Raw genomic sequence first — 23,857 nt, 5'->3', positions numbered from 1 at the left:
GTAAATTAAAGAAGAAAAAAACTTGCCTGTGGCAGACAGCATAATTTTAGCGACTAAGCGGGATTACTCAGAGGTGCCCATTACTTGCTCAAGAAATCGAAATGCATAACCGACCAATTAAGAAAACATCACGAATTAACGCTTTAATTAATTATTTCACCGCACATATTGCAATTTATCAATTGTACCGGGTGCGTTCGCAAGACGCGTACATACATTGAATACATTTTCAGGATGACACTAGTTTCGACATATTCATTCTCAAATTGCGCGTCGAAACACATGGGCGTTCGAGTTACTTTTCTTTTTCAACCCCTAACATGACCGTGTGTGAAACAAACTACATGTAATAGTGCAATTTTACCGCAAGTTTCATCGCGCATATCTCGAAACCCGTGCCATTCTTAAACATCGTTCCAATTTGGCACGCCTTTTAAGCTCACTGACTACAATTCCAAAATTTAAATATGTGCTGTAAAGAAAATAACTTTGAAAAATTGAATTATTCTTTATTTTGTTAATTTGTTGTGCATTTAGATTGGCGGAGGAAAGGAAAGAAAGGGGGGAGGAAACGAGTCGTCTTCCATCGCCCGAAAGGCCCGAAGGGGAGGGGAGGAAGGGGGCGGTGTTACTCCGTCAGCAACTGTGGATTGCGCGGCCGCGCCCGAGGGGAGCCAACGATTGCGGCTCAATCTGGCGCGCTCAAGGGAGGAAAGTGGTGAGCCAGCGCGCTGTCTTTCGTCGTACACATGCTCGCAGGGGGAGGGGAGGGAGGACAGCGGCGGCGGTGTTTTACTGTTGCAGCAACTGTGTATTCTGCGGCTGCGCGCGGTCGACCGCGCACCCTGTCTTGACAGCGATTAAAAACGACGCCTCATACCTTTGTACGGGCTATGTTGTCGCCGCTCTATTTGCGCGGACGCGACAGACAGCGTGAATGTCACTTCGCTCGCTGCTGCGGCCGCGCTTCCTCACACCGGTGTTTTGACAACGAGTGCCCGCGGTCATCGAGTGGGATGTGCTCATGTCTGCCTGTGTGCGCGCTGACTCCAGCCTCGTTAGTTTAGTTAGTAAGTGAATGTGTGCAAGTTTATGCGGCCGATGAAACTACTATACTTACTACGTATAGCTGTCTACTAATTTTCTATCGCAATCGATGATTCGGCTTTCGGGCGAAACTGCGACTTTTTGAGAAATGGCAAGGGTGTACATTTAGTTGGAGGGAGGGAAGGGCTGGGGGGCTAATGTGTAAAATTTTTGTAAGGGTGTTAATGTGCTAGCACTCGTGCCATCCTTGTCGTCGTGCTCTTTCGTGCTCGGCTAGGTTCTTTGAGAGCACCGCATTTCGACCATATGTGCGTTTATAACGACGGTGATGCAGAGGGACGCAGAGCCTGCTATGGATACCGCGACTTCACGCTGACGCGTACATTGCGTAACGCGCTTTTACCCCACTACAGAAAACGGACGGTTATGGCTTCCAAGATGCGTTACCGTTGCCGGTAGCATCCCATTTACTCTCCTCTAAGGAGGTTTTCGCCGCAAGAAAGGAGTTTCCTTTTCCTTGCTCCTTGACTTTGCGACTGTGGTAATGGACGGCGCGAGCGAAGCGGTGTGTGCTGCGGGGCATCTCGTTCCGTCGGCGTCGGTATTCTCGCTGCGATCCGCGACTCCCAAATGGTCCCTCGTGCATTTTTTATGAAGGCGCAGACGCGTTCATTATGGTGCGACGTCGACGACAACGGTGGCACGTAATATGCTTCGGAAAAGGTGAGGACGCGGGAGGTGGCAGCTTACGGTTGTGGTATAATGCGATTCGGTGCACCCTGAGAGCATATATATATATATATATATATATATATATATATATATATATATATATATATATATATATATATATATATATATATATACGCAGGAAAGAGACGACGAACTTTTTGGAAGACTTCTTTTTCTTAACGTTTTCGGCTGGTCGGGTCCTGCGTGCTGAACTTTGAAGAAAACCCCTATATATATATATATATATATATATATATATATATATATATATATATATATATATATATATATATATATATATATACATAAGAGTTGCCTGTGGCAGATATCACAATTCTAGTTCATGAGTTGGTGTACTTGAAGCGGCGGACAATACTTGCACAAAAAATTGAGATACAAAATCGAATAATTAATAAACATTCACTAATTAGGTTCTAACTAAATACATTAAGGCCCATATCGCAATTTACACATTCTAGCCGTGGAGTTCGCAAGGCGGATCCACTTGAAACGCATTTTTAAGATGACACCAGCTTTGAGATATAAATTCCCGCACTTTGCGGAAAAAAATGCATTGGAGTTCCAGTTAATTTGTAAGAAAACCTCGTTTTATGCATTGAACCACACAAGTAACTGGAACGCCAATGCATTTCTCCGCAAAGTTCGGGAATTTATATCTCGAAACTGGTGTCGCCATGAGAATTCGTTCCGAGTAGATACGCCTTTCGAAGTCCACTGCTAGAATTTGTAAATTGAAATATGGATCATAAGATAATTAGCTAATGAGTTAATTATTGAATTCTTGTTAATTAGTCGATTTTGCGTGTCATTTTTTGTGCAAGTAGTTTCCGCCGCTTCGAGTAGACCGGCTCACAAACTAGAATTTAGCTATCTGCCACAGACAGCCTTTAAAAAATGTTGAAAGTGTTCGCTGAAACTCTCTGTATATATAGTAGACACGTCTAAACAAGAAACGAACAATTCATTCGGTGTTGTGGCGCCGAAGGCGAAGTTCACAAGCACAGAAATTTCAATGTACGCATTGTGTTTAGAAGGCGGTACCTATGGGTACAAATTTCGACATTGACAATGTTAAATAACACTGCTTTATTTTACTGTACTTGTAGTTCATTTCGCTTTTCATCCTGAAGGTCGGATTCGCCATATATATTTGCTCAGTGAAACACAAAATCGTGTGATTCACTTGTTCCCGTAGTTGATTGTGTATATATCGTTGGGCTTGCTGTTTTCTTTCTTTTTTTTTTCTTTTTTTTTCGGTGGCCTGATCACACTCTCGTTATTCGCTGCTTCGGGGTGATATTGGAGCTTTTCAGTTTGGGAACCGTTTATGTATCTTTCCCGACACGCCGGAAAATTTTCCTAGAAAGCGTTAGCGCTCAATCGCGCGGCGCACTTAAGAGCAGCCGTTGAGAAAGACTGCTGTCTTTAGCAAATCGCTCGAGCGAGGCCTGCGCTCTCACGCGGGGCCGTCCGACAGTCGTCGTGTCATGCTCCTCTGTTTGCCTTTCCTGCAGCCGCGGCCTGCTGTATTTAGAGCGCCGGAGTAAGAGCGGAGGGAATCGAGGCTGCTTTCATCATGATTCGCTTCGCACTCGATCGCCACCACCTTCGCACTGATTGCTGGATCTGAACTAAGGCAGCATAATTGGTTTAGCTCCTTGCTGCCGTTCTCGCTCCTCCTTTTTGTTTTAGTTTTTATGCGTTACAGTTCATTTGTTGACTCCATTCTCGTTGCGCGTGCGTATGCTTGCGTGCCTTTTGAGTTTGTTCTCGCCTCTCACAATCTGTCAGACTTCTCTGTCCTCATTACGCCTGTCCAAGTACATCCACGTTGTTACACTAACATTTCGAGGAATCGCAGCTTCGATGCGGACTTTCATTCGAAACAGTCGTGAAACGTCTTTATAATTCAACTTGCGCCTGGAGCTTCCCGCACTGACAGAAACGTCGGAACACGGAGCCTTTGTAGCAACTGGTGGAAATGATACGGGGAGGGATGAGGTACGGGAATTCGTGCCGACAACGCTGACCGCTCATCACGATTCCAGAGTGGCCGGAGATCGGGAAATGTCGAAAGGCTTGTGTTCTGCGTCTACGAACCACGCGCGTGCTCCTGCGCGAGATCCGAAGCGCTAACCGCACAGTTTTGTACTAAAATAAATAGAGCGAAATCTGGCGCTATGTAGTTGTTATTTATGAGCTCTAACAGTATCGGAGTTATCGTTACTCAAGAACACGTTATACCAAAATCGTGCTAAAAGATTACTAGTCGAAGGAAAAAGTATGAATAGAATAAAATTGAAACACTCAAAAGCTTTCACAATCGATTAGAGTGAAAGAAACACACTGCGGATATACTGTACAAACATGCAAACAACTTGACATGGAGCTGCAAATCTCCACACATCATGCTTGCGCTTAGCCGGCACATCACTTGTGACAAGCACGCGTAGCATATGCTCATGGTGAAATAGTTTAGCTCAAAGCAAAGCGCATACAAAGTCTAACGTGCCAAAGTTATCATGATAATAAATCAAGATGAAAAAAAAGAGCCGCACGCTAAATCACACCAACTGTTATGACAATTTGTTTTCAGCAGAGCGTTCTAACACGGACAGAAAGAGACGACGACATACGCTGGGCTAGCAACTGAATGTTTATTATTGATTGCCTGCACTTTTTATAGCTGTGTGCAACCGACTAGCTCAGGCAAACACTATTCTGAAACACCAAATGTTAATTACACGAAAAAGTCATCAAGACACCGCGAAAAAAAAAAAGAAATGCTTCGCAGATGTATGCCAACCTGAGTAACTGATGCGTCAACGACAGCTATAAGCTGTAGAAGCGAGTATACTTACCTGTCAGACGTAAATCTAGGAGTTTGCTTATATACTTGCTGTCCTTATAGCGATGATTCATCACCGACGCCCTGGTCATACGTTTTATTCCGCGGGCTCCCACGCAGGCAGCGTTACTGTGTCTTTGATGGACATTTGATATTCACCGTGCCGTCAGCTTTCACCGCCTCAGCCGTACTACACTCCTATAGCTGCACCTCCAACGCGTGGTGCTTGTACAATGCGATGCTAGAAACATAAAGGCTGGCTGAAAGACACAAAAATTAAGAAAACGCGCAAAGTTGTCACGTATTCCAGTTAAGTGTGCGCAAGGTAACTTTTATTTCATAATAGCTGATAATTATACGTTTCAATGCAAAAGTTGCTCCGACGCAGGCTGTGCGGCTGTTTGTTGTTTGACATTTGACACCGACCAGGCCGGCACACGCCGGCCTTCGCGGCTGTTCGAAAACAGCCGCGAAATGCGCCTTAACAGCGTCGCTGTATAATCGCGCAAGGCGTTCTAACCGTCTAGGCGCGCCGCCGTCACAGCGCTTCATCTGTAGCACGCTAATGGTTAAAAAAATTAAATAATGGGGTTTTACGTGCCAAAACCACTTTCTGATTATGAGGCACGCCGTAGTGGAAGACTCCGGAAATTTGGACCACCTGGGGTTCTTTAACGTGCACTTATAAATCTAAATACACGAGTGTTTCCGCATTTCAGCCCCTCCGAAATGCAGCCGCCCTGGCCGGTAATCGATCCCGCGGCCTCATGCTTAGCAGCCCAGCAGCATAGCCACTAAGCAACTGTTGTGTCCGTGATTAAGTTATAAAGTAATTCCCAGTATATAACAGCATCCACGGCAGGTCGTACTCTTTAGGAGCAGGCAGCTTTCGATCAGCAACGCCGCGAGCAGAACCGGGAACGAGCTCGTCTACGCCGTGCCGACACTGCAGCCGAGCGCAAGCAGCAAATGCGTACCGAGGATCCGGTAGCCTACCAAGCCGTCGTTTAATGAACCGTCGGGATTGACCCAGTGATAAACACCGGGCCGCACGTTTCAGCATCGCTGGTTAACAACCTGTGCGGGGCGCTTGGGCGGTCGCTTTTTTTGTTCCTCGTATACGACCGCGATTTGGCGAATTCAGTTACAACAGCGTGAAAAGATTATTACTTTCCGGATGTTCTAACAAAGAGGCCGCGATTAAGCAAACACAGAGTGAAGGCGGCGTGTTTGCCGCGTGCATCGTAGTCGCTGTCACGGTCGTTATGAATATGCTTGGTGGTTGCCCTCCACTTTCGCGAGCCAACTGTTATTGGAAGGCAGGCCGCGCTCAACACGATGAAAGACGCTGTTAAGCCCGCCTACCCATGGAGCCGTGGATAAAAAAAAAAGAATGTGCCCCGCGAACGTGCAATATATACATAGGTGTCAAGCCTGAGGGGGCAGCGCGGGTGTTCATCCATAATGAACAGCGCGTGGGCACTGGAAAGGCGTGGCCATATTAGGGCTTCAGAGCGAGCACACATGGAAGTTGTGAAGGGGAAGGGGTTGACGAGCAAAGTGATGGATGGGGAAACACCAGGAGGAGCAAAGTTGGTAGCCTGGCTGGACAGGGGCCCAGCCTCCGTTTCTTTACCATCGCCCCTGTATCAATATTTATGTTTTCGTAGGCCTTCTCACGTGACCTCATGACTTTTCTCCGTTAATGGGTCCGTGTGTTATATTAGAGGGAAAAGGGTTCCTGTGTGATAACTTCCTGTAGCGGCTGCTACGCACCCATTTGAAGAGCTGGTTGGTCAGCTCTGTTTTTGTGCTTGCTCAGAAACAGGGACTGAATGAAAGTACACTGAACTGATTTACACCCTTAAGGGTGCTTTTTATTGAGATAGCAATTATATTGACACGGCATTTATGCCGTTGGCGTTGCCGTCGCTGTGACTTTCAGTATAAAGTCCAAGGGCGATAACACCGTCGCCGTGCGCCCTACGCTGTATGCTGTATATGCGAGTGAAAGCGTGCGAGGGGAGACGACGATCGGCGGCTCCTTCTCGCCCGCGCGAGAAGCACGGAAGCGGAGAGGAAGCGCGCCGTCTTCCAAGGCGCGCAAGGCAACCAACGTGGGGGTCGGCTGCCTACACAGGCTGCGCATGTGGCAGCTGCGCGCGGTCGTATATCGAGCGCGATGTACGTTGTGGACAGAGTATAGGTGCGTCGGCGGTTGGTAGCTTTGTGCGTGCTGTGTGTTCTCGACGCTCACTTTGCGTTGAAGCGATAGACAGCACGAAGATGACTTCGCTCGCTGCTGCTGCCGCGTTTCCTCATACCACCGTTTTGACAGCTAGTGTCCGCGGTCATCGAGTGTGATGTGATCATGTCTGCCGTGCGCGCTGGCACCAAGCTTCGTAATTTAGCTAGCAAGCGAGTGTTTACAAGTTGATACGGCCGATAGGAGTTCTACCATTACTTCGTATGGCTGTCTGCTAATCTGCTATCGCAATCGATGCTTCGCCTTTTGGGCGAAACTGCGACATTTTGTTGATGACTCACACCCTTTCACCCATAAGGGCGTAACGATGTCGATTGAAGACCGATTTGCATCCTTAAGGATCCTGAAGGGTGTAAATCGATTTGCGGTCTCGGCACTGCGCAGCTAATTAAGCTGAATTATCACTTTCTGTAGGCGAGCGGTGCTGGTGTTGGCTCACCGACGCTTTTAGCGCTATCTTCTGGGCCCGGCCGCGCAAAAGAAAAAAAGAAAGCCGCGCACAACACCGACAGCTAGTGTTGATCTGTGTAAGCGCAAGGCTCTTGAGAGCTTTGTACATTTTTTTTTTTTTTGCCTCCTAGCTGACGCCTGAATAGTAGCCGTACACATGGTTTGGGCGCAGAAAAATGTGGGAGCCTTTGAGTCTCAGAATGCTTATGATACCGCCGGATGGTTCCTGGGAATGAAGGATGATCTCTCAATTGTGAGAAACACTGTTGCTTGTAACAAATTGTAATAACCAGAGTTTTAGAGGATCCTTGTAGTACGCGGCATTTCTCAATCTAGTGCACGCACGGAGTGCTTATCGCATTGGAGCAGATTTCCACACATTTATTGTCATGCGTATTTATAAAGTAAGACAAAAATACAGTTCGTGAAAGGCCGTTCCATTTAGGTAAGCAGAAAACATTAACTTATAACTGGAATACCAGTGCAACAATATTAAGAGTGCTGTGCCGTGAGTTCGCGCACACAGAGGCGGTGTACACCATTGGTTGGTTGTCATTCGTTGGTTGCAACTAAGCCACCACTGGCTTGGTTGTAGCATAGTAATGAACATGTAGCACGGACAAAGTACGAAAAAATAATTCTAAATTCGTCACGACGTGTGGGGTAATGAGACTGAGATTTCGTAGCGAAATAAAAAAAAATAGTGACCCTGATTTGTTGCGCAATGGGGATCGACCGCTTGCCACCAAATGAACCAAAAGGGTGTCTTTAAAGAATAAGTTATCAGTCGAAAGATTTATTTGTACAACTTAGTTTTCATATAAAGATATTTATTTCTACATAAAACTCGCGCTTTGTACTCTTGCGTGTGAGAAAAATTTAAAAAAATATATTGAAAAATGGTCAGTGACGCGGTGCTCAAGCTTCCTTGGCATCACAGTCTGCTACAGTCTGCTGCGATGTAGGGCGAGGGATACAATTCATTGGGTTATTTGTGCACGAACGATTAAGCGATGTGGTGAAAGAACCAGTCAAAATTCTTCCTAGCTACTTCGGTGCAGCTTTCTTGGGCAAAAATGACTCTAATTTGCAACATTTAGTCTTTTGTTTACTGTTTCAGATGTATTTTTGTCTTCTCTGGCGTTTGCCTTTATTGTTTTCGGTTTTCTTTCTTTTCGTCATTTTATTTTCATCGGAACATTGAATGTCGGCAGCACTGGGTTTAGATTGTGTTTTACGAGGGTTAGCTGTTGGGATTGTTGGTACATGATTTCTAAATTGCCTGACACGGTTTCATTGTGCTTCTTAAATTTAGGTTGTGTGCATGTGTGTGATCGTGCTGTTGTTAAAACTCCTATGAAATCTTTGGATGTAACAATTGCGGTGGAGCGTATTGCTAGTGCAATGCCGAGTTTGTTTTATGTGTGCAATTCGTTTCATGGCGGTCCTATTTATTTTCCTTTCTAGGTAGGTGCAGAAAACACCTGTATTCTACTTTGAAGGACACGTGAGTGTGTTTTCTATTTTTTTTTTAATTTTCGTTATCGATATTTTGGACGCGCATCTCTGCAGCACCTCTGCTTGAAACCATGACTTAGCTGTTCCTTCTATTCCTCAATAATGCTGTCGAGAAGATCGCGGGACGTTTTGGCCGTGGTGAACGTAATAAAAACTATGTGAGCAAAGAAATACCGTAGACGTGACGAGAAGGAAGTAGCTTTTACTTTGCTGTACGCGGAAACTCTACGAAAGAAATTCATCCTGAACAGGCATAGCACTTTCGCCACGTATGAAAGTCCCTAAGCGGCCATAAATCATAAGTGAATTGAACTTTAAGTGGGGTAATGGAGAAGTATTGGAATACCGGATCTACGAAATTGGCATTATCTTGACGCGATCACCATATATATAGCGAAGTCCGTTGACGTCATGTGTGAAGCTAGTGATAGTTACGTCACCCTTAAAAAAGGGGGGAAAAGGAAAGAAGCAAAAAAAATTAATAGAGCCAAGCGCTCAACTTGAGCGATATAGCTGAAGTTGTTAACGCGTCGTCGAGTTTCTAGCTATATACTTTATTAGTGTGGGGTCGAGTCGGATCCATGGTGGCGCGAGTGAGCAAAGTTTTATTCTGCATCGCTGTGCGAGGAACGCGTCAATTTTACATGTTTTTGATTCACGAGGACTATCGGCGTAATGTGAATCCTTTCGAAGAAGCCGCGCCAGTGAGGGTTGTATAAGCGTTTGATTATAAAACACTCTCCACCATTTGCATCGTGCGTTAGTGCCGTGGAGCGGCGTTCCTGATATGGCGAGGCCTTACTCTATAGGGTGCCCGGCACTGCGAAAACCAGGAAACAAACATAAATGGCAGTTTCACCCGAAAGGCGAAGCAATAATAGCGATAGCAAAGTGTTATACAATTACACAAAATAAGGTTCTTAGTTTTTGAAGCCTCACAAATTGCAGTAAGCATTCGCTTATGATCTGAACGCGCATGATATGACGCGCGCACGGACATGCATGGCGAGAGCTCACTCAATGACCGCGGGTACTCGCCATTACAGCTGGCGTGATACGAAGCGACGGTAACGAGGAGCGGGCGCTTGTCCCCAAGCGATCGTTTCGTGGTGCCGTTGGCTTTGCCACTTCAACTGTGCCGCGTCTTCCTAACTCAAATTGCGCGGCCTCCAACATCAGGTGCGCGGAAAAAGCGCGCATGAAGACGCCAGCCATCTCAGCTTGCCCTTCACCCTGGCACCCTTGTCAAATTACCTCCAACGTATGGCGCGTATGCGCACTGGGCCACTCGGGCAGCCACGACTGGGCTAGATGAGGAGACGACACCCGCTCCCCTCTTTTAGGCCGGCCGTGGGGAAGCGCGTGCTCGATCACGTGATATCCATGGAGACACAGGCGCGCGGGAATTCGGCAGCGCGCATCAAGCCAACGACCTTCTCCGCTCGCCCTCGCATTCTTGCCCTTGTATCTGCCACACATACTTCGCGCGGGCTGCTCATTATCGCCGCGCTTGGGCTTTATTCGGGGACAGCATGTCAACGTCGAAAATGTGCATGGAATGTCCGTATAATTGCTATAGGCTATCGCACTGAAGCAGCACTGTACGTCTTAATTAGTATCCAAGGGTTAGTTAAAGAGCAAAAAGTCCTGCAGGGTCCCCCGTACAAAGTCCTAGAACCGATTTCGCGCGCACTATGGGCATGCTCTATCGGAAAGACTGTGCGTTTTCCACTTTCCATTTTGACTTCCCACGTTCCAGCTACGGCCTGCCGAGAGCAAAACGAAATTTTATACTTTATACGGAAATGTTTGAGCATCTTGTTCACAGTAATGTATAGCAAGGTCGCTACTCTACCCACATGTTCCTCGTCGGAACCGGAGTGTACTCCGGAAATTGAACCGCCGCTCCTGTGACGGGCGGTTGTCGACTTGCACGAACGGCGTCCGCTCCTTTGTGCCGTCGTGGTGCTTGCGCGAAGCGTTTAACTCGTTTTAGAGAGTGCAGCCACGGCGCACGCGCTCATTCTGCGCGATAACGAAAACAGCCGCGATGCAGGACGTGGGCTGTGTTCGAATAAGGGATGTCATTGAGGAACTGAGGTCGGGCTTTGTGCTGGCCGCAATGTCTGTCTTGCCTTTGTTGTGGATATTAAATAACCTGCGCTAGGCGTCGTCGCGCTCTTTATAAAGCAACAAGGCCGCGCGATTGCGAATTATGTTACCTGTAGAAAAAGTGTTGGGTTTCTCTTGCTTACCTCCGCTGAGGTCGGTGTATCGATCGCTCTTCGTCCTCTCCAGTGCTCTACAGACACACGTCAATAAGCGCCTGTGGCTTTTTCAGATACTATATGACAGCGCTTCTTGAGCGTCTGTAGTGTAAAAAGCTTTAGAAATAGGAGACGTAAGCGCCTATGGCGCGCACCAAGCATAGCTTAACATACATGAAGGTTAACGTTCAGCACTGCGCATGCGCCGAACCCGACTCGTGAGTTCTTTTGCACCCACTGCCGATGTAGCTCACTGTGAGGACAGACGCGAGCTCTCCCGCGTCATGACTTCTGTATGACGTTTTCAAGGATTCAGTCTCATGGACGAGGATTGAGAAACTGTTGTCCCTCAATGGATGCCTTTCTCCTCGGCGGAGCACTGCAAAAGCAATCACGAGTTATGTGATCCGCTGCACGTCGTTGACTGCGCGGTGGCGCGAAGAGTAGTGTGCGGAACACGGATATGGACTCCAGCGCCTTGGCGTGTCCCATGGGCAATGATTGCTCCGTCGATCGCGGATCTTCTTTGTGCCTTCGGTTTATCTCCCGTGCTGTGTAGTACATGTCTAGGATTTCGATGAATACACATTTTTGGTGGCTTGCAGTCACATATCTGTGCATCTGATGTTTTCTCTTTTTATTTTTCATATTATATTGTGTGTGTGTGTGTGTGTGTGTGTGTGTGTGTGTGTGTGTGTGTGTGTGTGTGTGTGTGTGTGTGTGTGTGTGTGTGTGTGTGTGTGTGTCAACTGCATCGCTGCCGGCACTTTACACCAACAGGTACGCAGAACATAGTTACTGCAATAAAAGCTCTGCCTCCCCTCTAAGTAAATTCTGCGTCACTAGATGGCGCCACCAACCTGGAGTGCTTTCTTATGCCAATATATTCGTTTCTGTTTTCTTTTAATAACTCTCGCTTTTCTTAATATGTTTTTCTAATTCGGCCAGAGTATATTAATCGCTTGTTAGAAGGGTACAGCCATAAGTTTAGTTCAGCCCAAGTTTCCTCCCTATTAGAAGGGGTGTCTTACTTGCTGCTACTTCGCCGTATCGGAGCAGGTGAATTAACGTAGAGTTTTAGTTTGTCCTGGTTCTGCCGTAAACGCAGGTGAACTGGGCGTTTTACCGGAGGGGCGGATGCGTAGAAGTGAGCGCCCTGCACGGTGCAGCCGCCTGGTGGCCCAGAATTCAACCAGACAAACAGAGCTAATATTGTAGTAACGAAGTGTATTTTCCTTTGCTGCTGGTGTAAATTTTCGGCAGCAACACGATTACGTCACTGCCGAAAATTCGCCCCAGGAGCGAAGTAGAATACACTTGGTTATTCGAATATTTGCTGGAAGGAAGTGGAAATGTGAGCGGCCGGCACGGTGCATCCACCTGGTGGCGCAGAACTCAACCAGACAAACACAGGACTACTATTGCAGTTACGAAGTGTATCCTACTTATCCTACTTCGCCGCTGGCCTATATTTTCGGGAGCTGCGTAATCGGGAACATTTTGCATTTATTAAATGTTTAAAATGTTTCATACTTGCTTAATGCAATATCAGGCCTGTGTTAGATGGTTGCGGTCTGCGCCACCAGGTGGCGTCACCGCTCGGCCCGCTCTGGTGGAGGCCTGAGCTGGTTGCCTGAGGACAAAGACATACCGGAGCAAATATTCGGAAATAGATGACACATGTGTATGCTTCAGCGTAAATCCGGAAACCTCTCAGCACATCCTAAGTGAATGCGAAGATATTCACCCAAAGAGAATCATAGGTAACGTACAACTTCCAGAAGCGCTTGGGTTTAAAGTGGACGGGAGCATCAACCGGTCGGCAGTCGAGATAAGCAAGAGACGTTTGGAGTATTAGTGGGGAAAAAAAAAGCAGGGATGAGATTAATACGTCCGGATCCGTTACAGGCATAGGTAGCGACACAGTGTACTAGACAGAGAAGTTTTGAGGAAGCAAAAAGATTATGGAGATATACGAACGCTAGAATCAAAAACATGTACAGTATACCTGATTAAACCAAGCAGGCTAGGTGACTATTTGTAACCACCCCGTTTGAAATGGGGTGCCAATAGATCATCATCATCACCTTATATCATCATCATCTCACTTTTACGCCTACCCTTTCTCGTCAATCCACCCAAACCCCCACGCGTTTGCCATAATACCAGACACGCTAAAGCTCTCTAATGTCGAAGAGATCGGAAAGAAAGTCCCGTGTTTCGGTGGCAAATGCAGCAAAAGGCTATCACCTATCACCTATAACGGCTATCAGACCGTTTCAGAAACATGGAAGCAGTTGTACGAGCTCGATACCGTGGCTGCCGCTCGTGCTCAGCGCACCCTTCTCTTCCTCACTTGCGACAAGCAGCACGAATTTAGAGAGGAAGCGCAGGCACTCGACATTCTAAGGAGTCCACCACGCGCTCGTCTCACAAAACCGCACTGCACTTGTCCTCTGTGCCACAAACATAGTTCTCAAGAGTCGCCGACATTGAACGCTCGCCTGCGTGTTTACGTCACAGAAACGAGCGAACGTGATTGGCTGGTGCATTTATGCGAATTGCTTCTCGAGTTTGGCTGTGGTGAATTTGTCACTTCAACCTTAGGATCTCACCGACTACACATTGTTTTTCGAACACAGTGGCAGCAACGGTCATTCACCCCGCAAAACCTCCGGTCACGTGTCCAATATCACTGTGCTGTGAGAAAAAAAAGTATTGGTTCAATGCACAAAAGCCCACCTGTATATTTTGAAGTAAGAAAAATATGTTCCATATTCCTCAGGTACAGATAATTATAATTTTCCCGGTAATATACGGCGAACTTGATTTGTAGGTCTGTGAATGGCTTTCCAACAAAACTGTCGAATCTGCGGGCTTCTGCTTTGCCACGCTGTTGCGGCTCGCCATTGTATTTCTTACCTGCTCTATTTCAGTGAAGAAAATCGGAAGCTTGCCTAGGCGTTTGGCAGGTTATGTCATTACATGTTATGTCATGTTCTTGTTTTATCTAAACAGACATTATCTGTTTGAATGTGTACTCTAATTATTCTTGATATATTGCAACACGCCTACGGCAATGCTCATGCGGGCCTTCAAGGTACATGAAGAATGCAGAAAAAGTAGAATAACAGTAGTGCACAGGAGCAACGGAAAGGGTAAGCGAAGAGAAGCGCGACTGAGTATGACTATTGATCAGCAGGTACACAGAAGTAAGATGCAGTAAACTGACGCAAGACGGGTAGATCGCTGGAATAGGCTTCTTTCGTCCTTCAGTATGCTTGAACACCTAGGCTGAACAAGGTATACCACCAGTCTGCGCTGAAAACATTTCACACATTTTTTGCCCGTCTACTGTATATTCTCTCCTTCTGTATAGAGTGTGTGTGTGTGTGTGTGTGTGTGTGTGTGTCTGTGTGTGTGCACGCACGGCGTTGTTCAGAATAAAGGAGCACACTTCCACAAACAAGGCATGTTTACTGGCTTACGATTCGGCGGCGCGACCTTCGCTTTCTTTTTCTTTTTTTAATGAGCGCGTATAGCTGACGTCTTTTTCAAATTTGCAGCTTGTGCTCGTTGCACTTAGCCCCCAGACACCGGCACGCTCACGTACACAGACTGGCACAAATTTCCACTGTGTAGGCAGTCGTAATAAAATAACAGGCAAACCACTTTATCCCGAGCGTAGGGACTCGCCCACGCACGTAGACGTAAGTAGCGCCCTCTTCCATTTGTCCGTCATCACTCCCCCCACCCTTTTCTTCTTTTTTGGTCTTCTTTCTTTCTACTCGAAATCACGCAATTCGTATCCTTTCTTTCGGTTTTCCCAACGTCGATATCCGTTGTATCCGTTCATTCGGTTCGAGCTCTGACAACCGCTGCGCCCACTCAGTGAGACTGAATCCGAAGCAACGTTGCCTTTTTAATCTTCTTTACTTTTGGCCTTCTCATCAATAAAGTTTTTCACCACCACCACCGTAGCGACGTGGTTCGAGCGTCGCGTCTTTCTCAGAAGGCTTCGCGCTGCCGCAGGTCCCCCTTATTGCTTGGCAGCGCCCCTTCGAGTATAGCGATCGAAACCTTCGGCCGACGAATAAGGGGATTAAGGGGACGGAATCGTCGATCTCTTCACAGCAATTTGTTCCCGCATACGTGTGCAAGCCGTCTATATCCAGATTATTGATTGATTCGGCGCCCCCTGTGCCCCCGGGACGTCGGCGGCTTCGGTAGGGAACCTTTCATTGTCGCCTGCCTTTCAGCCTGCCTTTCACTGTCGGGCGGAAGTTGTTTCTTTGTCCCGCATTTAGCGATCGCTGCGAAAACAGTCCGCTCTCGCACCTGCTCCTCTGATTCTCTCTCTCTTTCTAAAATATCCTCTCAACTGCATCTATATGCGCGCTTTAATCGTCCTTCGTTATCGTCATTGCACTGGAGTAGCTATTTTATTGATACCTGTCTTTGTTAGTGCTTACTACGAACATGCCATTACATGGATTTCCTACTGAGGTATATATATATATATATATATATATATATATATATATATATATATATATATATATATATATATATATATATATATATATATAGAACTATTGAATTTCGTTTATACTTCTGTGACGGTATGCTGAATATAATCAATACATTCAAATGTAATGACTGTATTCAAAGAATGAACGGAACTTGGCGCCGAAGAGCAAGATGAAACCAATCCAGCCTGAACTCTTTTTTTTTTCATATCTTGTGAGCAATGGGTTCAAGGTAGCCTCATTAATGTGCCTGATTCCATCCAAGGCCCTGCTTCTGGATTCATCATCTCTTATTACTCTAGCTGCATAAATATATCAATGTACAGTAAAATTAAGCCGCGGCTGCAACTTCCTCCCTTTGCCTCTCGTCGTAAAATTGCGCGCTTAAGACTGTATCATAGGTTTTTCTTGTCCTTGCCACCACACAAGAAATTCATCGCACCAGCCCATCGGACATCTTGCCACAGCCATCCAAACACCGTACACTCTGCACTCATTCGTGCAAAGACCTTTAAGAAGTTTTTTAAGTTTTTTTCACACGCGGCACAAGACTGGAACAACCTTTCCGCCCCCATCGCCATGTTAACAGATCGTACCCAGTTAAGAACAGCCATCGACAGTCAACATCAAACACGTTAATCGAGAACAAGTGTATCCTTTGTCCACCCCTCAAGTAATGTCCCTCCGCGGGACCCTTGAGTTGTGAATAAGTAAAAATGAATAAACTATTAAATAAAGAAATTATTCTTGTGCAAAGTGAGGACCTGAGCACGCGTTGTTTTCTCTCTCTCTCTCTCTCTCTCTATTTTGTCAACTTGGCGCCGACACTTCAGCGCTCCTACGTCAATGTGATGTCATGGGTTTCAAAGTATAAATTCGTACTTAAGCCGTTTCGGAGCGATCAGAGAGCTTGCTGAGAGTTGATGGTTTGGTTTTATTATACTGAATGTTCTTCGTTTTTACCGATAACCAGTTCATAGGATCCAGAATAGTTATGTCGAGGGCCAAATATTAAATTATGGGGTTTTACGTGCCAAAACCACTTTCTGATTATGAGGCACGCCGTAGTGGGGCGGAAATTTCTACCACCTGGGGTTCTTTAACATGCACCTAAATCTAAGCACACGGGTGTTTTCGCATTTCGCCTCCATCGAAATGCGACCGCCGCGGCCGGGATTCGATCCCGCGACCTCGTGCTCAGCAGCCCAACACCATAGCCACTGAGCAACCACGGCGGGTAGGGCCAAATCTTGAGTGTGAAAGGTAAAAATGATGAAGAGCACGTGACCGCAAACAGTCTCATTTTGGCAAAGTGCCAAAAACCAAGCTTAAGGTCGTGGTTTCGATCATGGCCGCGGCTGCCGAAATTCAATGATGCCAAACTGCAAAAACCCTCGTGCACGTCGATATAGTTGCACGTTGTAGAAACCCAACCGATCAAAATTATTTCGAAGTCCCTCACTACGCTGAATAATTAGATCGTAGTTTTGGCATGTAAATCCACAGAATTTATTATTTTTCTAAGTGAAAAGCAAAAGCAAGACATTCTGTCTCGGTCGTGCGACCTTCAAACACTGATAATTGAACAGCGTCGTTGCAGGCACCTATAGCCGAAAGTATAAATCCATGCGTTCGGCTTGTGAATATTTCTGTCTGTGGTAAAGGTGTTGCCCGAAAAGTGTTGCCTGTTATCCAGCAACCCATAGATGAGTACAGCAATGTGAGAAAGAGCAGTATATAGTGACACATCTCACCAAGCGAAGCGAAATCGGAGGTTTATTGCCCACATACTTAAAAAATATGGCATTTTACGTGCCAAAACCACTTTCTGATTATGATGCACGGAAATTTCTACCGCCTGGGGTTCTTTAACGTGCACCTAAATCTAGTGTGTGTGTGTGTGTGTGTGTGTGTGTGTGTGTGTGTGTGTGTGTGTGTGTGTGTGTGTGTGTGTGTGTGTGTATGTATGTGTGTGTGCGTGTGCGTGTGTGTGTGTGTGTGTGTGTGTGTGTGTGTGTGTGTGTGTGTGTGTGTGTGTGTTTGAGTGCGTGCGTGCGTGTGTGTGTGTGTGTCTGTGTGTGTTGAGAGCGTTGAGAAAACGTTCATTTTATATGCTTCTCACAAACATAAGAACTGATCGGTCGACGATTACACTTGCGGCGGTTTTACTTCCGTATTCCATCCCCATCGTTATATCTGTGGCACAATCAGTGTAAATATAAGTGCTGAGCCGCAACACGGCACAACTCTCCAAGAACATTTTCCTAACACTTTGAGGCTCTGCATGCGACTGTTGAAAATTACACATAGGGTTCTATAGCAGGTTTCTCATCACCTTGAATAAATGGCTAGAGAGAAAGTACGCCTAGTGCTTTGGAAAATTTTTTGAGGACCAATTCACACCAACCCGCAAGTTTAAGCATATTGGCTTAGTAGAACAAGGCTCTTGCGCACTTTTTCCCGCGTTATCGGTCGCGGGGAAATTAGGTCATAGGTGTCGTTCTTTTGTTTGGCTGGTGCACAGAACTGTGCACCAAACGGGCATTACGGAGTGTTTGTAACTATAAAACTGCCACGCAGTGTCTCCGGTGCACCTTGGGAATTGCAAACACCAGGCAACACGACAGCGACGCACTGACTAATTACGGTCGCTTCAACAGCTCCGACACAACTTTGGCGGTTGTGCGGCAGGGGCCTGGTAAAAGGGTGTCACCACCCTGCACAGCGGGAGGCGGCACTTTATTACATTATTTTCAGATTGCAATCGTGTAGCTTTTACAATGCGTACATAGTAGAAGAAATATGACAACACATAGGACAAACCATTACCATCGTTAGTATTTCAGAAATAAAAAATACCATTGCATTGCGTTATAGCTTACAGTGCTCTTTCTTTGAAATGAGGGAAGCGAATGCCTATTTCTTCGATTTAACAAACGGCAGTGAAAGAAGAAAAAAGAGACATTACAGCGTCGATAATGCGCCGCTCGCAGCTTCAGAAAACGGAAATTTGGTCGCCATTTTCGCTGCTGCCTCTTTAGAATGGCGTCGCCAGCCGCGGGTCTTGTAGTAAAGCCATGCGCGCGCTCATCTCTTCTGTTTATGACGTGAAAATGCAAATTGTGTGTTTTCCTTTTTTCCCTCGCTTTCTCGCGCGATTCTTTCTCGCATCACTGCCTCAACTCACGCGAGTCGCCTTTTTGAAGCCAAGCTTTCCAGTTCCGTCTTCCTATTTGTATGCATGTTTGCTTTCACCGTAGCGTGTCTCGGGCGAGTATTTTTGGCGATTAACAACGCGCTAACTTAACTTAACTCCAGATCATGTGAGGTAATTCTAACTGGCGTACATGTCATGGCCTCTGTAGACACTCACTAGTGATGTAATATTGCAGTGGTTTATGAGCGAAACATGATGGCGTTGAAGTGATGCAACCGTGAGTTATACATTCAACCGACATTGCAGACCCGTTCACTGTTCTTGCGAGCTGCCCGCTTCGAGAAGGTGAACACTCTGATAAGGCGTCGCTCGCTCGCAAAAAAGAACTTGCTCTTACGCAATTGCACTATAAATAGGGTCAGCAATAAACTTTAAATAATGTCAGCCTTACAATGACAAACATTTAATAGTGGCAATAAGGGCGTGGGCATCAATGTCTTATAGTTAAGCTTCGTTCGGTCTGAATGTAACGAGTTGATGTTAGCAAAATTTATAGATGATATACACGTGACGCGTCGGCGCGAGGCGTCATGTTGTGCATGCTGTTACACGACTCCTGGTGTCCCAACCTTCCTGCGTTCTGCTTTTGTGAATTTCGCGCTATTTGATGACAGCTTTAAGCCTATATGAAAAATATTCATGTGCCGCAAGGCCCATCGGATGAAGGCCTCTGCAGTGTGGCTGCAGCCAATACTATAGATGAGGAAGATAAGGGGGCACCGATTGCTATAGTCGATCGCCATAATGGTCGCGCTTGGACTAGCGTTGTATAAATATAGCTCGTAAATAGCTTTGTGCCTAGCTGAGCTGCATGTAACAACATTAAGGCGTATATTCCTATTCTTTAAGATGAAAACCGCTTCTTACATTCGAGATTTGCAAACGGCCGCCTTCATAAAAAGAAAAAGAAATGTTTCTACAGTACAGATATGTGTAGCAAGCTGGCTGCGCATGTACTTTGCCCCCGTTATCTCAAACACAACAGCTGCCGCGTGGTGTCACACACTACACATACCTTAGAAAATCAAAAACAAAGAAGAGCTTGGTGGCGCAACCCACCCTCCCGTTTCCAAGAGAACGCTCATAGCATCTATGCATCCATTAATGAGCCTGAAGTCTCTCATTACCTGTCTCCTTGCGGTGTCCACACGGCAGTGAATCAATTCGGAGACCTCCACTACGGCGTCCCTCATAACCTATACTGTGTAGTTATGGCGCGTTAAACTCCACGGGACGGTAAGCGTATACTTTAACGCTTAATACTGGTAGCTTAGTACAACAGGGTTGTTCGCGGCAATTATAGGTGTGTGTTGTCCTGCCCGATTAAACTGCGCGCCACACGATGGCGCCACCAACACCCTCGTTATACTCGGTATTCCGTACGGACAAGCTAAAGCTCTCTCGCCGAATTCATATATAGAAAAGAAGCGTCATCTTGCGCCTTCCCTCCACCCCATATACACCATAGCCTCCATCGATCGCACCAGCCGATAGTCGCTCAATACCGCGGTTCACCGTGGATCCAGCTGGCTTCTCTCCTCTTGGCGGATGCCTATTGCTTTGCTTGCGATGGGCGCTGTTGTCTCCAACTTCTACGCACTGCATTTCCCTGTGCCAGCTAATTTGTACGACGACAACAGGCCTCGCCTATGCGTGAGAGAGAAAGAGAGATACAAGAGAGGAAAGAAAGGCAGCGAGGTTAACTAGACTTTGTCCAGTTTGGTATACCGTACACGTGGAGTAGGGGATGGGAGAGTGAAAGAAAAAAAAGAGAGAAAAGACGCGAATATCCATTGCACTTTGATATGCACTAAGCCAGGTGTAGCATATCTAAAGTCGCGCTAAGTCTGTCGCCTTCAGGTACTTTGGAAGGGCTCTAGTGGCTTTATGGGCTGATGAGCTGTGAGGCCGGCCAGACTCTCAAAACCTTTGCTTCTGTTAATGGCCGATCTTCGAGTCCATTCAAAGCACACTGGATAGTCTGGTGTTGTTTACCGAAGCGACAACAATAGCACAAGAGATTATTCGTGGTATTGAGTCGTTAGGGTTGGCCCTTTATATCAATCAGTGATGCCTTTAAGCGCTCCACGTTGCGCGTGTAATTTGTTGTAAGGTGTTAAAAATATACATCGCTACCGATCGCAGCACACCACTCCCCTGATTTTTCAGCCACCCCTGACCAGGTGACGCGAGGTGACCATATGACGCCAGTAAGGCGAGCTATACGATTGGCTGCCCAGGGTGTGCCATTGATAATTTTGCCAGCTTTATGGTGAATAAATGTTGTTCGTAATAGTTGGAATGTTTGTTAATGTGTTTGTAAAAAAGAAAGTATAACAGAAAGAGAATTCTCAAGGACGATTTATCACTACACGTACTCAAACACTTCCGGCGCACAGCAAGTGCCGTCTGCCTGTGTTACAACGTGCTCCGTGTTGACGCGAGCTGCGAAGTCTGTGTTAGTCTCGATCTGTCATTTCGCGAGCACTATGATTCGCCTTTGCGTTGTGGCCTGCAAAAATATCAATCGGCGGCGTGTCAAGCCGCGACATCGTGTCCCTCTGCAAGGCAAACATGCAAGCGGAGTGGCTGCAGAGCTGGTTTCCGGTATCCTGTAGGCGCCAGCATCTACGCGTTTGCTGCCGTCATTTTGCGCCGAAGGATTACTATATGCCACAATAGTGTTTCGCGTGTCCGGTATTCGGGTAAACGCAAGCGCAAGCGGACTGGATCTGGGCGTTTTACCGGATGAGCGGAGGCGCAAATGTGAACGTCCTGCATGGTACAGCCATCTGGTGGCACAGAGCAGCACAAAGCTCAACCAAACACAGAATATAGCAGCAACCAAGTGTACTCTATTTTGCTGCTGGCGTAAACTTTTGGCAGGAACGTAATCGTGAACGCGTTGTGTTTTCTAAATGATTAAATGTTTTACACTTGGTCTGCTTAAGCTCTGCGCCACCAGGTGGCTGGACTGTGCAGATCTATCAGACTGCTCACGTAGGTGTACACTTCCAATCTAAAGCTCCTTCAAAGCAATGGTATAATGGGGGCTTTTGTTTAAACCTCCCTCATCCGTCCCCCTACCCCATCCGTCAAAACGCCCAGCTCGCATTGCACTGCACACGCTTGGTGCTGCTACAGAATACTCGCAACGCACGCAGCTTCAATAGCTCTCGCTTGGGATCGACTGCCCGGCGGCTGGCAGAGAGGTTCCGGGAGGCTTCGCGCGCTGGCTCCAAGACAACCTGAAGTAAACGAAACGACGTCTCGTCATGACGCAGAGCCAGTGAAGGCGCAGCTTAGCCCTGATCACCCGGCGAATGAGTTGAGGAGAAAAAGCACGGCTATGGAGGAGGGTAACTTGTAATCGCCCGTAGGTCCCTTGATATGAGACGCATCACACAAATTGTGGTGCGAATGTTTTACTGTAGCTGTACCCTACGCGTCTACTAGATTTGTCCGAACCGTTTCAGGGACCCTTGAAAGCCCTCTTATAGTAAAAGGGTTTTATCCAGCTTGGTCACGCGTATGCGTAGGTGCTCTTAGGAGGAGGAGTAGATTTTAATGAAGATAAAGGAGGAGCGGTCGGCCTGGAGAGAGTGCCTCTAGCCGGCTACTCCTTACTGGTGAAAGGGGAAGTGGGAAATAGAAGGAAGGTTAGGTGGCAGGTCATTATGGTACAGGGGCTCTTAGATTCCCTGTGCTCGTACAGCGGGCGGCCTACAGTGCGTGAATGGGTATATACAGGGTTTTTCACGTGATCTCAACCAAGGATTTTAAAATGGTGGTTAACCGCAGCAGACTGCAACAAACGACATATGGTTTGCCGTCATGTGGCGTTCTTTGGAGTATCTTTCTTTATATTTCACTTCAGTTAAGCTCAAGTATGCGGAATTTTTAATATTCACTTTAGGGCCAAGTTCGTTTAGTTACGTTGTGGAAGGGATTCAGAAACGACCCATGCAATTTTTTGTGGCATCGTACATGCTGCGTGGCGATCTTTTCCGGCGTTCAAAGAAAGCCCGCCAAACAAGAAATAAAGCCACGTGACTGCGCCCCTGCGCTATCGTACTGCAGCACTCCCAACCGCGATTCGAGCGAAAGAACCGTGCGTACGGACCGTTCGGTTATCTATGAGTGCGATCCGGCTTTTCCGCGTGCCGCCGTGGAAGGTGCTGACGAGCTGTGAAGCCGAGCCGCGGCCGCTCAGTCCGCTGCGGTCACGTCTTCCTCCGTAGCTACGGTCCGCGCGCGCGTTCCTTTCGCTCGACGCATGGTTGAGAGCGCTGCAGTACGATGGCGGAGGGGCGCAGTGACGTGGCTTTAGTTCTTGTTTGGCGGGCTTTCTTTACACGCCGAAAAAAAATCACCACGCACCACATACGTTTCAAAATGGATTGGTCGTTCTTTCAGCGCTTGCCGTCGTCGTTCTTTTGGTCCTTTTTGTCTATGTTCGTGCTGTAGTCAAGTTTGCAATGGAATACCAACTAACCCGTACAGAAACTCTGCTTCTGAACCCCCTTTACAACGCAACGAAACGCACTTCGGCCTAAAGTGAATATTACAAATTTTGAATAAATGATCTCAGATAGCGAACGAATAAACGGAATATAAAAAAAAGAAACGCTTTTAGGAGCGCCACATGGCGGCAAACCACGTGTGGTTGGTTTCCTTCAGCTGCGGTCGGCCACATTATTGAAATTCTTTGGTTCAAGTTACGTGAAACACCCTGTATAGCGGCACACACCCGGCAGGAAAGCTGCGTAACTCGGAAACCCCTAACGTAACTTGCAGTAGAGTGAAGCCTGGAAGGCAGTGGAAAACGGAGCGACGACATAATGCCGTGTTATAATTAGTTTCTCCTGCCTTTCTGCCGCATTCGCGGGGTTATCTTTTCCTTTTCTTTTTGTTCTTATCTTTTGCGCACTCAAACTTATTCAACTTGCGAAGTGTTCCAAC

The 23,857-nt window shown here is 46.8% G+C and overlaps 1 protein-coding gene across 5 annotated transcripts in view; it reads left to right on the top strand.

Moving 5' to 3' along the window:
- The window catches only part of LOC142585013 (cytochrome b5 reductase 4), a 394,784-nt gene that overhangs the window by 287,232 nt on the left and 83,695 nt on the right, over positions 1 to 23,857 (top strand). For all 5 annotated transcript variants that reach the window (XM_075695435.1, XM_075695437.1, XM_075695440.1 and 2 more), the window contains one exon: positions 8,832 to 8,871. The gene's annotated coding sequence lies outside the window, so the exon portion shown is untranslated. The remainder of the gene's footprint in view (positions 1 to 8,831; positions 8,872 to 23,857) is intronic.

This window comes from Dermacentor variabilis, chromosome 6 (genome assembly GCF_050947875.1).
Source record: "Dermacentor variabilis isolate Ectoservices chromosome 6, ASM5094787v1, whole genome shotgun sequence".
Lineage (NCBI taxonomy): Eukaryota > Metazoa > Arthropoda > Arachnida > Ixodida > Ixodidae > Dermacentor > Dermacentor variabilis.
The sequence above is the reverse complement of the archived record's forward strand: the minus strand, read 5'-3'. Positions and strand labels throughout refer to the sequence as shown.